Below are 14,652 nucleotides of genomic sequence, written 5' to 3' on the forward strand. Positions count from 1 at the left end.
CCGAGTCCTTGGGGGGGCGCATGCGCAGACTGCAATTGCCTGTCAAGGCCTCAACGGGGCGGTACCACGTGAGGGAGCTGGGGCGAGACCATGGGAGGCAACGGGCCGGGGGGGGGGGGGGGGGGAGGTGAGAAGCGGGCACTGTGGTCGCGGAGGGAATATATGCCTTGCTGGCCCACGTGTCCCCAAGAGGGGGCGCTAGAGAGAGACTCAGGCCCAGTGCGCGGCCCCGGCAGGGCTCCTCCCTGCTCAGGGGGGTGCCCCTTTCGGGGTCCATGCTCCAGCTTTTCCCCCCACCCAAAGGGGCTGGAAACGCCCCTTTCCTAAATGGCAGCGCGGGCGATTATTAATACTAATTATCGGCATCCCCTGAGCACCTCGGAGCCCCAGCCGTGCACCAGGTCCCAACTGTGCAAGGTGCTGTCAGACAGGGAACGAAAAGACGGTCCCTGCCCCAAAGCGTTTCCAATCTCCGCGTAAGACAAGAGACGGAGACAGGCAGGGAGGACAAGGAGACCGTAATGGCCCGCATGCGAGGCTGTGGTCTCTTGGCTAGTCACCTGCCTTCTGGAGTTGGGGCTTTCAGAAACGTCCAGATATTTGAAGACTTATGATAGATTTGTGGGAATTGGCCCGTGCCACCTTTGCCACCGCCGGCCCTAGGCAGGAGAGTGGCATAGTTCAGATTCAGTCCAGCAGCGGGCAATGGTGCACAGCCAGGTTATCACCACTAGTTCTGCATTCCTGCTGAAGGCCCAAAGCAAAGGGGTGCGATGCACCTGCTGGCTCCTCACTCTAGGTGCTGTTTCCTCAACCCAAAAGAGCTGGAGGGAGAGGATCTAGCCAGCAAAGGGGCACTGGGTCACGCTGGAGCAGCCCTGTCTATTCTGCTGGCCAGGTCAAAAAATATTTTTGAAGAAGAAAGAAAGAAAAGAAAAAAAGAACCGAAGTGGCCCAGCACCCCTCAGAAGCCCTCAGAAGCTGGGGCTCAGAGCAACGGCCCTGCTCACCTTCCCCTCCAACTGGCCCCGGTGTCAGTTCAGCTGAGGGCTTCATAATGCCTCCAGAACAGGACAAGGGAGTTTTTCCAGACATCAGATGAGACCAGGCTGGTGGTGAATGAGCAAGGACAAGAGCAGCAGGCAACAGCTGAGAGTCAGGCAGGGAAGCAGCCAGTGGCTGGTAGGGATCAGCAATAGCAGCAGGATACAGGGCAGCAGCCAGCACACAGGACATATGGGACAGCATTGTGCAGAGGAGCTCCAAGGAGACCATGGACAGAAGAAGTGGACTCTGGATAGCCGGGCCTGGAGGCCAGGGCTTGATTGCTCTGGGAGGGTGATACAGAGTGGAAGGAGTAGCCCAGGTATGAAGCATGGGGGAATGCTACGGGGAGCTGTGACCTTTATACCCCCTACTGAGCAGCCCCCAAGGGGTTGCATTAGGAAGTGTTGGAAGTAATTCTGTTGTACAAGTGTTTAAGTCCTTGTGTCTAGGGTATTTGCATCTGTTATTTCTTGCAGCCCTATTGAAATATTTGGTGTATTTGAAATGTGTGAGTGTTAATAGTGACCCATCAAGGGTCTGAGGGTAGCAGCTGTGTTAGTCTGTATTCGCAAAAAGAAAAGGAGGACTAGTGGCACCTTAGAGACGAACCAGTTTATTTGAGGATGTATCTGATGAAGTGAGCTGTGGCTCACGAAAGCTTATGCTCAAATAAATTGGTTCGTCTCTAAGGTGCCACTAGTCCTCCTTTTCTTTTCATCGAGAGTCTGGTGAGCCTTGTGCGTGGGGTGCCTACGACCAAGCACGGTGACAGACACCTAGAGGGGACTGGTGCATCACAACTCCCATCGTGGGGGACACCTTGCAGCGGAGTCCACTACAGGGTGTTCCATAGCCCCAAGATTTCAAGGGAGAAATTAAGTGAAGAGAATGAATCCTGTGACTTAAACCTTCTTGCCACGCTATTGTTTTCTTGTGTCCCTTGGCAGCTGCAATGCTTTTAGCGCTTCTTGCTTGTGAGTACTTCTTAGCTCAATGCAAAGCCGAGCTGCAAGTTCATGAGATGGTGCATAATTTATAGGAAGACTTGGCCTTTCCCTTGCTGGTTCCATTTCCTTTTTGTAGTAGCAGAACATTTCCCCGTCACTGCAGGTGTTGAAATAAAAGCCCCTGTTTAACTCTCTCTTAAATACTCGCACCCTTGTATAATGCCTTACACCTTCTCTGATCAAAACCCTTAATTTACCTTGATGGTTTGAATCCAGGCTCATAAATATATTAACCTGAACTGCTTTTCTTGCAATGCCTTGGCAGATGCTGACTGCACAGATGTGCTTTTAATATTCTCCAATAAGAAGACAGTAAAGGGAGGTTTGTGGGAGAGCTTTCAATCTCTGCGTGCCACCATCATTCATCCACCAGGGTGAGAGTTCCCCATAAACCTTGTATTGCTCCAGTTCTTTATTTTCCATTGGCATATACGCACTGCTGAAATTTAGAGCATGCTTTAAATGGGAGCAAAGAATTGATAGCGCAGGCAGTGTTATGATTAACAGCTCTTTTCTTTTAAATCAGAGAGGAGATATTCCAACTTGGGCAAAGCCCAAGGGAAACATTAATTTATCTTGAGGGTGACAAAATATTGAAGGTTTCTTGTTGACTTTAGTGTTTAAACCGTCTATACAAAACCACGATACAGGCAGTACAACATTAACTGAAAATTAAAACTATATTTGGATAAAATACATTTAGTTAAACCCTCTGTGACCTTTGTGTTATTATGAGAGGTGGGCTAATAGTGCCAACACATGTCCACTTTAATATTTTTAATGATTTCATTCTGGCCAGGCTCACGCCCTTTGGGATTTGCTTTCTGCAGATACTCACGTGGTTGAGTTTTACTAGCACAAATGTGTGTCGAAAGCACATTTCAAAATTGTTTGTGCAAAGATTGGTAGAAATTACATTTTACATTCACAAAAAGAAAAGGAGGACTTGTGGCACCTTAGAGACTCAAATTTATTTGAGCATGAGCTTTCGTGAGCTACAGCTCACTTCATCGGAGGCATTCATGAAAGCTTATGCTCTGATAAATTTGTTAGTCTCTAAGGTGCCACAAGTCCTCCTTTTCTTTTTGCGAATACAGACTAACACGGCTGCTACTCTGAAACCTGTCATTTTACATTCACACACACAAGTATCTGTGCTAGGGCATGCTGCTAGCCTTGGACTCAGGAAACCTCAGTTCAATTTCCTTTGCTGCCACAGATGTCCTGTGTGACCTTGGGCAAGTCACTTAGCTTTCACATTTATTTCAATGGGAGTTAAGCACCTAAATACATTTGAGGATCTGGGCCTTGGTCTCCCTATGCATCACTCCCCTCTCTGGAAAATGAGCTTTATGTTACTGCTGTGCCCCTCAGGGGGTTGTAAGAGTAAGTACCTTCAAGTTGTGAGATGGTTTGCTACTGGGGGGGCTATATAAAATATCTTAGCTGGAACTGCTTCCACACTCATCCTATCAAAGCAAAGCAGCATGTAAATTATCTCACTAGTCGCAGCTAACCAGCATAGCTCAAATAGCAAAAAATAGTATACAATAAAATAATCATAGCAATCTGCACGTAGAGTAAAAACAAGAAAAGTAAGTCTCTTTCGTTTGAGGATCTTGTGAACTCCTCACAGATACTTCATGCACAGAAAAGGAGGCTAATTCATCATCATATATGTTGTATGTTAAGAATAATTCACTCAGCTCGCAGTATTGCACATATTCATTCATACTGGAATCACAGAATGCTCAAAAAAGGGAGAGTTTAATAGCACCAGCTAGGGAGAAAGTTCATTTGGCAATTGTTATGTAAACTTTCCTTACACAGCTCTGCTGATACGCTTCAGCCCTGCCCTGCGCATCCTCTGCTCTCCAGAAAAGAGATTTGTTGATCAGTTCATGGTGAGCACTGCAGTGGTTTTGTGGTGTGTAGGACTAGGACTGGACTCCGCCAATGCATTTTCACCTGTGGGGTAGACTAGAACTGGAACTTACGTCTCCTGGTGGAAAACGTTTGTGCACCATCCTGCTGGCCAGACCTGATTTAACCATCCATTTCCGTTTCAGGGACTTTATTTGTATGGCAAAGCAGCAGGTGCTGTCAGCACTAATCCAGGGTGCCCATAGCAGGTTTATGCTGTCTCTCCTGTGTTATGGCCCATGGGTGACTCTCCCTCAGCAGTGCTGGCTCCTCATGCTCACTGATGCGCCTACCCTCCCTCTCTTGCATTTCTTTGCACAGGGTGACCTTAGAGTCCTGCACTTTGGCAGTCCCCTCACAAATACTCACACCCAGCCACCCCTAATTCCTCATCCGCCTCCCTCTCTCAGGCCATCGGGATGGGGCAGAGACTGAGCTCCCCATCTGCCCTTGCTTGTCAGCGTCACCTCCTCTAGCTTCCCACACCGGAGCCTATGGCGCTTCACAAACTGGTGGTGGATGAGGGGTGCCAAAGGGGGTCTCAGGCAGATTGGGGCGGGGAGAAGGTGGTCCTGGGGAGGGAGATGGCTGGGTCCTTCCTCATGTCAGGTTGCACAAAGTCCTGCAAGGCCCAGCTCCAGCCCTGCCTTTGCCAGTCAGGCAGTAGATGAGCAGGTCTCATGTGTAGCACATGGGGGATGGGGAGGCTAGTGATGGGCTACACATGGCTGCCCCCACCCCCTCCAAGATCTGCACCAGCAAAGGGAACTCAGCGCTGGGCACGTTAAACAGAGTCCTGCAGCGCCCCACCTGCACCAGTGTGCCACAGTGCTGGAGGCACTCGTGCCCCAAAGCCCCCTGCATGCACCCCAATTCCTCCATTCCCTCCCCCCGGCATGCACCATGATACTCCCATATACCTACCCTCCTGGATACCCCATGTAACCCACCCTGTCTGCATTCACCTGATCCCCTCCCCATGCCCATCTATTTCCAGTACCCTGCAGGTACCCGGGTGCCCCACAACCCTATGATGCTCCTGGGTGCCCCCCTGCATGCCTCCTGATACCTCTATATGCACCACCCCCTGCATGCACCCCGCTACCCCCCTAGGCACCACCCCCTGCATGCACCCCGCTACCCCCGTATGCACCACCCCCTGCATGCACCCCGCTACCCCCGTATGCACCACCCCCCGCATGCACCCCGCTACCCCCCTAGGCACCACCCCCTGCATGCACCCCGCTACCCCCCTAGGTACCACCCCCTGCATGCACCCCGCTACCCCCCTAGGCACCACCCCCTGCATGCACCCAGCTACCCCCGTATGCACCACCCCCCGCATGCACCCCGCTATCCCCCTAGGCACCACCCCCTGCATGCACCCCGCTACCCCCCTAGGCACCACCCCCTGCATGCACCCCGCTACCCCCCTAGGCACCACCCCCCGCATGCACCCCGCTACCCCCCTAGGCACCACCCCCTGCATGCACCCAGCTACCCCCGTATGCACCACCCCCTGCATGCACCCAGCTACCCCCCTAGGCACCACCCCCTGCATGCACCCCGCTATCCCCCTAGGCACCACCCCCTGCATGCACCCCGCTATCCCCCTAGGCACCACCCCCTGCATGTACCCAGCTACCCCCGTATGCACCACCCCCCGCATGCACCCCGCTACCCCCCTAGGCACCACCCCCTGCATGCACCCAGCTACCCCCGTATGCACCACCCCCCGCATGCACCCCGCTATCCCCCTAGGCACCACCCCCTGCATGTACCCAGCTACCCCCGTATGCACCACCCCCCGCATGCACCCCGCTATCCCCCTAGGCACCACCCCCTGCATGCACCCCGCTACCCCCGTATGCACCACCCCCTGCATGCACCCCGCTACCCCCCTAGGCACCACCCCCTGCATGCACCCCGCTACCCCCCTAGGCACCACCCCCTGCATGCACCCCGCTACCCCCCTAGGCACCACCCCCTGCATGCACCCCGCTACCCCCCTATGCACCACCCCCTGCACCTGCATGCCGGGCCGATCTGCGGGGCTGCCCGCAGCAGCCGGGCTGGGTCCGTGCCCCTTTAAGAGCGGAGCGGGGCTGGGCTGAGCCGGCACGGGGGAGGCTCCGCTGCAGGCTGATGCCGGAGCCTGGGCTGGGAGCCCCGCTCGTTTCCTGCACCAGCTCCGGGCGGGGCTTTGCTGCGGCTCTAGCCAGGCGCTGAGCCCGCAGCTCCCCCCGGCCGGCCCCCCCTGCACCAGCACGGTAGGGGCGGGTTGCATGAGGGCAGGACCCGGCGCCGGCCGCCTGGCGGGCCCGGGGGGGTACCGGGCAGGGGGCAAGGGCCCGGAGGGGAGATGGGGCCATGGGGGGCAGAGGGATGGGGCACTGGGGAGATGGGGCCCGGGGGGGTACTGGGCAAGGACCTGGAGGGGAGATGGGGCCATGGGGGGCAGAGGGATGGGGTACTGGGCAAGGACCTGGAGGGGAGATGGGGCAGGGGCTACTGGGGAGATGGGGCCCGGGGGGGTACTGGGCAAGGACCTGGAGGGGAGATGGGGCCATGGGGGGCAGAGGGATGGGGTACTGGGCAAGGACCTGGAGGGGAGATGGGGCAGGGGCTGCTGGGGAGATGGGGCCCGGGGGGGTACTGGGCAAGGACCTGGAGGGGAGATGGGGCTATGGGGGGCAGAGGGATGGGGTACTGGGCAAGGACCTGGAGGGGAGATGGGGCAGGGGCTGCTGGGGAGATGGGGCCCGGGGGGGTACTGGGCAAGGACCTGGAGGGGAGATGGGGCAGAGGCTACTGGGGAGATGGGGCTAGGGGGGCAGAGGGGTGGGGCACTGGGGGGTCATCCTGCCACCATCACCATGGCGTCTGAGCACCTAGCACAAGAATATTCTATAACTGATCAAACCCGGCACCTAGCATCCCCCCATGCCTGATCTCCTCCCAGGGCTGGGCTGCTGGTGTCCGCCTCTGCTGGCGGAGGGTTCGTCCCCATTGCCAAATTACGGAGGTGCAAGCCGGCAGGAGGGAGCTCTGTCAGGTCTTTTAATTATTAAACTCAATTCTGGTGCCAATGTACCCTGACCTTGTGAGGCTGCTTCCAGCTGAGTGCAAAACCACTTTGGCTAGATTGCAGTTCATTGCAGGGATGGGGCCCCTCTGGGCCTGTACTGTCTGCCTCTGCTAAGGTGACATTTATTGGACGGTGTGGGGATGTGTGGTTTCACATACTCTCACACTTGCGGGAGAAGAATTGTACATGCCAATAATGGCTGAAGAATTTATTTAAAATGGAACTGCAGACAGACCTCTCAAATGGATGTGCTGCTGTATGAGGCAGCAGAATTCACAAGAATAAAATGGTCATTCTCTGAGTCCAGAGTGCTTTCTGGAGAAGCTGCATTTTCAAATCCATCTGTCTCCTGTTGCTTTTCTTCTGTGCAGGGCACCCTTCTCTGGCTACACCGAATCCTGGGTGGCAGGGCCAGAACACCGATGATCCAGCCAGCCCTTGTCCCACTCCACTGTGTTTTTCAGGGTTCCTCTCATCTGAGCTAGAAAGGTAGGTCGTTGTACATAAATCCCAGCTCCCCAAAAGCAAATTATAAAACAAACTCTTTTCTGTTTGCAACAGCGCGGCGGGGGGCGGGGGGGGGTTGAATTGGGGAGGGAGGATTAATGCATCATTTACTGCCATCTCAGACAATTACCCCCGGCTGGATAGCAAGCCATGTATCTAGCTATGTGTAAAGCCATGGTATCTATCCAGAGCACAGCTTGCTATGCCTAGACACTTGCACAAAAACAAAATTAGAAGCTCAGTTTATTATTTTCTTGGGTGTAATTAATTTTCTACATTTAAACTCTCGCCAACTCTATCCTGCAGCTTTGTTGTATTGTTTCCAAAGAACAACATTTAAACTAATGTGTAAAACTGGAGTGGCTGGAAGTGCTGTGTACTTTTTAGGCTGTTTTAGAATTTAGCTCTCAAATTTGAGAAGGGGGAACCTTAAAGCTAGTCTGACCTTCTATCTTCAGAGGCCCTGGGGCTTGCTCTTGAACTCTGAGGATTTGGCTTCAGTAGTATGCCTAGTACTCTCCTAAAAGTACTTCTGTGAGCAGACCATGTCCCTTTAATAAACATAATGCATCCCTAGTGTTCTCATGCCTAGTGAAAGAGACGGGGACATTGACTGACTTGCTGCTGGAAATGAATTTCTTTCCCTGTGTTACTAATAACACTTTTGATAGTTGAAAGTGAAAAATAAAAACATTCATTTGTTGCTGTTTAAGCTCATTGCTTCTTCTTTGTGTGTCTCTGCTAGGACAATAAAACCCAGTTTCCCTTCTGCTGAGCAGGTTCAGTTGCATGTGGCCAAGTGATTGTAAATAGCAGTTTTCAGTGGAATGTTTTAAAATTGTGGAAACGTTTCTATTGGACGGAGAAGGCTGTTGAAATGCTGGGCCACATTTAAGTTGCCAGTGCCCTTTTAATGTATATAAAACACTTCTGCGGTCACATTTGGAAGGTGCTAAAGATGGGTGAAGTATTTCTGGTTTCAGAGTAACAGCCATGTTAGTCTGTATTCGCAAAAAGAACAGGAGGACTTGTGGCACCTTAGAGACTAACCAATTTATTTGCGCATAAGCTTTCGTGAGCTACAGCTCACTTCATCGGATGCATACAGCTTGTCTTTTTAATTCAAGTTAAGCATCCAGACCAGGTACTGGGGACTTTAAAGGTCTGATTCTCTGTCCTCGTGCTTGGTGTGGGAACTGGGGTGCAGTTGTGAAGATGCGTGTTACCATTTAAGCTCTCTGTCCAAGCTGACTGAAAAGCAAAATGAAAACCAACAAGATGATCTGTTTTGAAAGTCTCCATTGCTCGCACTAACTTAGGTACTTATATGGCCCCATTACCCTACTGTCTATCTACCATAGCATGGCTGCAGATGGAGATGAAAGTTCAAATCCAAGCAAATTATTTTTCAGTAAAATTAAAAACAAAATTTAAAACCAAATAAAATGAAAGCCAAATCTCAGTGATCTGATAGCACCTGTCTAAATATTTATAGTTATTCTGGTGAGGCATGGTGGTCCCATGACGGTGCGACTAGTATGGTACGTATTTATGGACTTTCTGAAGTCAGGTGGAATCTGTTTCTCAGTGCTTCAGAATGCTCTGCACCCTGTCTGTGTTAGTTCATTTCCCATTTTAGTTTTTTGGGCATTTCTTTGATTTTCACTTGATGTGTTTCATGTGGTACGATTCTGTTTGTGGTCTGAGCGTGAATTACCACACATTCTTTACACAACACAAGAATCCTTCCTGGTAGTTGTCTTGACTGTGGAGGAAAACGAAGAGGCTTGAGGGGTAGGGTGGCCTCTAGGGGATGGGGCGCTGGTTCTGAGCTTCACAGCACGGTCTAGTCCCTCCTCTGCCACTCACCTGCTGTGACCCCTGGGTAAATCACTTCCTCTTTCTCTGCTTCTTTCGCCTCCCACCCTCATCTTGTCTCTGCTGTAAGCTGTGTGGGGAAGGGACTCTCATTATGTGTATGTCAGTGCCTAGCAGAGACCCAATCTCGGTTGGGGCCTCTTGGCACCACCATAAGAGACACATTAAATAAGAGCAGTGGGTGCATGGCTATGAGAGGAATTAACTTAACTTTGTATTTGCTTTTCTTTTTTTTAATTGTAACCAACCTGGCTTCTCACAAGGGAGTTTGCTTAGCTTGCAGAAAAACACTGTGACCAGAGATCCCTGGAGAAATTCCTAATGTCTGGTTGAGGACTTGATCAGATGAAGAGCCTTGATGTCTAATTACATCTGTTTAGATCAGGGCCCTAGACTTCCTGCTAACGTACTTGGTATCTGAGAGACAAGATAGGTGAGATGATATCTTTTACAGAGCCAGCTTCTGTTGGTGAAGTCTGAGAAACAAAAAGAAAAGGAGGACTTATGGCACCTTCGAGACTAACCAATTTATTTGAGCATAAGCTTTCGTGAGCTACAGCTCCAATGAAGAAAAGGAGTACTTGTGGCACCTTAGAGACTAACCAATTTATTTGAGCATGAGCTTTCGTAGCTCATGCTCAAATAAATTGGTTAGTCTCTAAGGTGCCACAAGTACTCCTTTTCTTTTTGCGAATACAGACTAACACGGCTGTTCCTCTGAAACCTGTCAGCTCCAATGAAGTGAGCTAGTCTCTAAGGTGCCACAAGTACTCCTTTTCCTTTTGCGAATACAGACTAACAGGGCTGCTACTCTGAGAGACGAGATTTTGAGATTACACAGAGCTCTTCCTCAGATCTCACTGGAGGGATGTTAATGGGCCACTTTACCTTGAATGGTCCCTTGAACTATGTGTTAACTACTTATGCTTAAAGCTATGTTTTAATCACCAGTATGTTTAGTTTCAGAGTAGCAGCCTCCTTAGTCTGTATTGGTAACATGACCAAACGTAGTGAGGTCCATCCCTCTTCCCAGAGTCTCCATGCACGCTGCTGTTTTCTGCTTGCTGCCTGTTCACTTTCACTTCCAGTGTTCCTGGTGAACACTGGCAGGACTTGGAGGGGCATGCACTGCCAGCAGAGCAGAGGGCTGCGTATAGGCACAGGGCTGCCAGCTGCACAACGTGAACAAGTGGACAAGAATCGACAACATTATTTTCTTCGCTTTCTTTCGGTGCGTCCTGTTTAGAGGTGCTCATAATAACGGCAGGTACAGTCAGTAGCTATGGAAGGGTGGATGATTTTTAAGTTTTTGCTTCTCTAAGAAATAAAGCAACTGAGCTGCATGCTGGCTAGAACCATCTTCCATGCTGTGAGCCTTCAGAATTACGCGTGCTTCCCGTGTGTCTAGGCCAACGCTACCAGCTGAGCCCTATTATCACGTGGCAACAGCAACAGGACAAAACGAGCTCCTCGGAATAGGAATGGTGACAGACTTCAGCAAAGAAGTCTCGGTTTCCTTTTTAACCTTCTTAGGGCAATATTTTTAGCTCAGCCACAACATCTAGCCCCAGGCCCGTTATTCCCACTGCAGGATGTGGACCTAGCAATCACTATTCCTGTTGCCATTAGCACAGCACTTGCTTTGATGACTAACAGAAATGTTAACACTTAACAGACTTCAGGACCTTTCCAAGGCAAATGCCTCCTCTCAGTGGCTTCTGCAGGGTGGTTTCCACTGAAATCCTGGTCCGGGCTGTCTGTACAGAGTGTGAAAGACCTTCCTGCTGAGAGGTACTGGAGACGGATTAAGCTCCACCCTTGTGCCAGGGAATCAATCCAGGAAGCTCATGAAAGCTCCAGGTAGCTCACGAAAGCTTATGCTCAAATAAATTGGTTAGTCTCTAAGGTGCCACAAGTACTCCTTTTCTTTTTGCAAATACAGACTAACACGGCTGTTACTCTGAATCCAGGAAGAATCTCTCTCTCCTCCTTCCAACCTGCCTCCCCTCCTCTCAGTGGAGCTCTCTTGGTTCTGCAGACTGTAGCTGTGCTGACTAGCTCCCCAAACAGCCAATTAACTCGGTAACTCTCCAGGGGCGCCCGGGAATAGCCATGTCCTCAGCCAGCCGGGTGCTCTCATCTCTTTCCTATCTCTTAGCTGCTTGTCTCCTTGCTAGTGCTGCAGGAAAGCACAGTATCCCCAAGAGCAGGTGGCTGCATGAGAGGAAAGTGGTACCCATCGGGGTTCATTGGCATCACTGCCCTTCCCGCCCAGAGAGAGTCGCTGTTCCAAGAACTGGAGAGCATCTGCCAATAAATCTCTTGTCTCAGGACAGCTTGAGGCTAGTGACTAGGCTGTTAATGGGCACCTGTGCACTGTGGTGATGAGCACAGTGTAAAAGCCTAAGCGGTGAGCATGTTGTCTAGGACCGTGTCCATGCCAGGCCCAGCAGTGTGGTGGCACTCGTGGATCAGGACGGATGGCATTAGAGGGGTGAATGAGCTGCAGGCTAATCGTGCTGTGCTGAGGAACCATAGCTCCTGTTGCTCAGCGCCTCTGAGTGTTGGTCTGTGTGTGACCGGACCTGCAGCCCTTCATCCTGCTGAGCTGAACGGGAACTTTGCCTGTGTGAGGATGGCAGGATTTGGCCTGATGTACTGAGCAGCTTGTTCCCAGCCCCGTGACGCTCTCCGTGGTTCTATTTCCCTCCCCCCCACCACCCCGTTTGTCTGATCTGTTGGATCTTTGAGTTCTTTGAGGCAGGGACTGTCTCACCATAAATGGAGAGCCCCTAGCACAATGGGGCCCTGATCCCCCTCCAGGGCGTCTAGGCAATAGAACTACTAAGTTCTATTAAGTAGTGGGGATAAAAACACATGAGTTATGTTGGCCCTACAGCCACTTCACACGGCTCCTAACCATCCTACTGTAGACCCAGCCCAGCCGTTTGTCACCTAGATTTCTTTCTTCACTCCGCTGGGCTGTCTTCTTTGCCACGTCTCTGATCTGAGAAGGGAAGGGATTTGGGCAGCTGAGGCAATAATGGCTACAAAGGCTTTTACCGTGTCCTCCCTTATTGACAAGACTGTTGTTGACGTAACCTAGCACAACCCAGTTCCAGTTTCTCCTATGGCTCCTGCAGCCTGTATCTCCAAGTGCTCTAGAGTAAAATAGCTCTAAGGGCCCCACGCTGAGTGTCCATCTCCCTTTGGGGGTTTTGGTTTTTGTTTTTTTTTTTTTGAGGAGGGTTGCAGGCAAGTGATTTGCATCTCTGCAGGTAAGGCCCTAAGTTAAAGAACAGCTCATAGAGGGAGAGGAGGAAAAAGAGAGATGAATAACAAAGAGAAGCCTGATTTCAGAGTAGCAGCCGTGTTAGTCTGTATTCGCAAAAAGAAAAGGAGGACTTGTGGCACCTTAGAGATTAACCAATTTATTTGAGCATAAGCTTTCGTGAGCTACAGCTCACTTCTGTTTCCTTGTGACTGGAGAAAAGGAGTGAGCACATCCAGTTATACTGAATTTTGGTAAGCGCTCGCATGCTGTAGCAATGGCTGCTGTACAAGAACCCAGACAGAAATGGGGAAGAAAAGAAGAGAAGGTCAGGCGTTGGACTGGAGAAGGCTCTCTTACCAAGAGCAGTAGGTTACATGAGGAGCAGCCGAGAGACTGCTGTTTCATGAGTGGGGTGGGATTGGGGCAAGTCCAGGAGGATTTTTAAGACTGAAGAGAACAATTTTGAGAAGGATCTTGGGATTGTTGTGGGGCTTGTTTCTGGCTCACTAATTTCAGTCATGATTTCAGTCACTGACTTTAATCATGACTGAAATTAGTGAGCCAGAAACCTTGATTTTTTTTTTAAAATAATTGAATTTAATCTTGTTTTGCATTTGTACTTTAGTTATTCCTAAAGAAAAATTAATTCTTAGTGATTGGTATAACAATTAAAACATTGACTTGCAACCAAATATAGTCTTTACACTAAAAGTGGTTCTTTTTGCTAACTAGGCAGATACACTCAGTGGTTTTCAACCTCTTTTTTTTTTTTTTTTCATTTGCGGTGAAAATTTCAAAAATGGCGGCATAGACCCCTTTAAAAACCTTAGGCAGAGTCTGTGGAGCCTCAGGGATCGGCAGACCCCAGGTTGAAATCCACAGCACTGTCTGTACACAATTATTTAAGCTATTCTATAGCTCAGCGTACACTTATTCAGATTTTTAACTTCTGTGTTTTGTTTTGGTTTTTTTTAGTGTGTTAGAAAATGACAAATAATTATTTTACTGGATTGGGGTGTTTGTTTTTATTTGGGATTTATGTTAAGATGCCTTAGGATGGTAACCAGAATTAAATTACAAATATAAAACAGCAGCATTTTGAAACGGTCTTTATTAGTTAAATGAAACTTCCTTAAATGTGCTGCATACATAAGAAAAAGGCTTCTTGAAAACTGCTTTTGCATTTTAAACTGACTGATTAAACCAAGGAAGTGTTTCTGATCACTCTCCTGTCTGTTCTCTATCGGCCAGATTCTCAAAGGTATTTAGGCCCCTAAAGATGCAAGTAGGTGTTTTTGAAAATCCCAGTAGGGCGCTAGCTGCATCTGTAGAAGCCTAAATACCTTTGAGAATCTGGCTCCATGTCCGGGCAGTGGTATTAATTTGGGGGATGTGCAGGTGCAAATGCGCTCGCCCGCCCTAGTTGCTGCGGAGCGTATTTTAGAACACGGCCCTGGAGTCGGTGTTGGGGGTGCAGGCTGGGAGGGCCCCAGCAGCGCATGGCTGGCGTGGCTCAGTGGTGTGATGCCAGGACTGTGTACTCGGTTCCAGGGCTGGGCCAGCTTGTTTAAACATCCTCCAAGCAGAGGCTGAGTCAGGGAGGTGTGTTTCCTGTTAGGCCGTAGGCCTAGGTGGAGTGGGTCCAGGTTCTCCAGCGAAGGGCAGGGTGTTGGGTGCCCACGCCAGGTGCACTCTGATCTGAGGGTGGGCTCGGGGGAGGCGTCCCTGCACGGTGGCCAGCCCGCATTCCATCCTGCACCCCCTGGTAACCTCATTGCTCCCTAGGGGAGCATGCCCCCCAGTGTGAAACCCAGTGCAGTTGTGTGTCCGTGCTGGGCACATTGTGTGTAGCAGCCCTAACCGCTTCACCACAGACTTGGGTTTATTGAGCTGAGCATCCTGCAGGTTCCTGGTACATCTTGTAGCTC

The 14,652-nt window shown here is 50.6% G+C and overlaps 1 protein-coding gene across 4 annotated transcripts in view; it reads left to right on the plus strand.

Annotated features, from left to right (window-relative positions):
* The first annotated feature begins 119 nt into the window (after nucleotides 1-119).
* LOC140918062 (hexosaminidase D-like) overlaps nucleotides 120-14,652 on the plus strand; it is a 36,440-nt gene continuing 21,907 nt past the window's right edge. The window contains exons 1-3 of one of the 4 annotated variants that reach the window (XM_073361669.1): nucleotides 1,703-2,428; nucleotides 3,885-3,958; nucleotides 7,437-7,554. The gene's annotated coding sequence lies outside the window, so the exon portion shown is untranslated. Of the gene's footprint in view, nucleotides 1,367-1,702; nucleotides 2,429-3,148; nucleotides 3,959-6,108; nucleotides 6,248-7,436; nucleotides 7,555-14,652 lie in introns of those variants that run through there. The other 3 variants (XM_073361672.1, XM_073361671.1, XM_073361670.1) reach the window with 3 other exon arrangements.

Source organism: Lepidochelys kempii, chromosome 10 (genome assembly GCF_965140265.1).
Source record: "Lepidochelys kempii isolate rLepKem1 chromosome 10, rLepKem1.hap2, whole genome shotgun sequence".
NCBI lineage: Eukaryota > Metazoa > Chordata > Testudines > Cheloniidae > Lepidochelys > Lepidochelys kempii.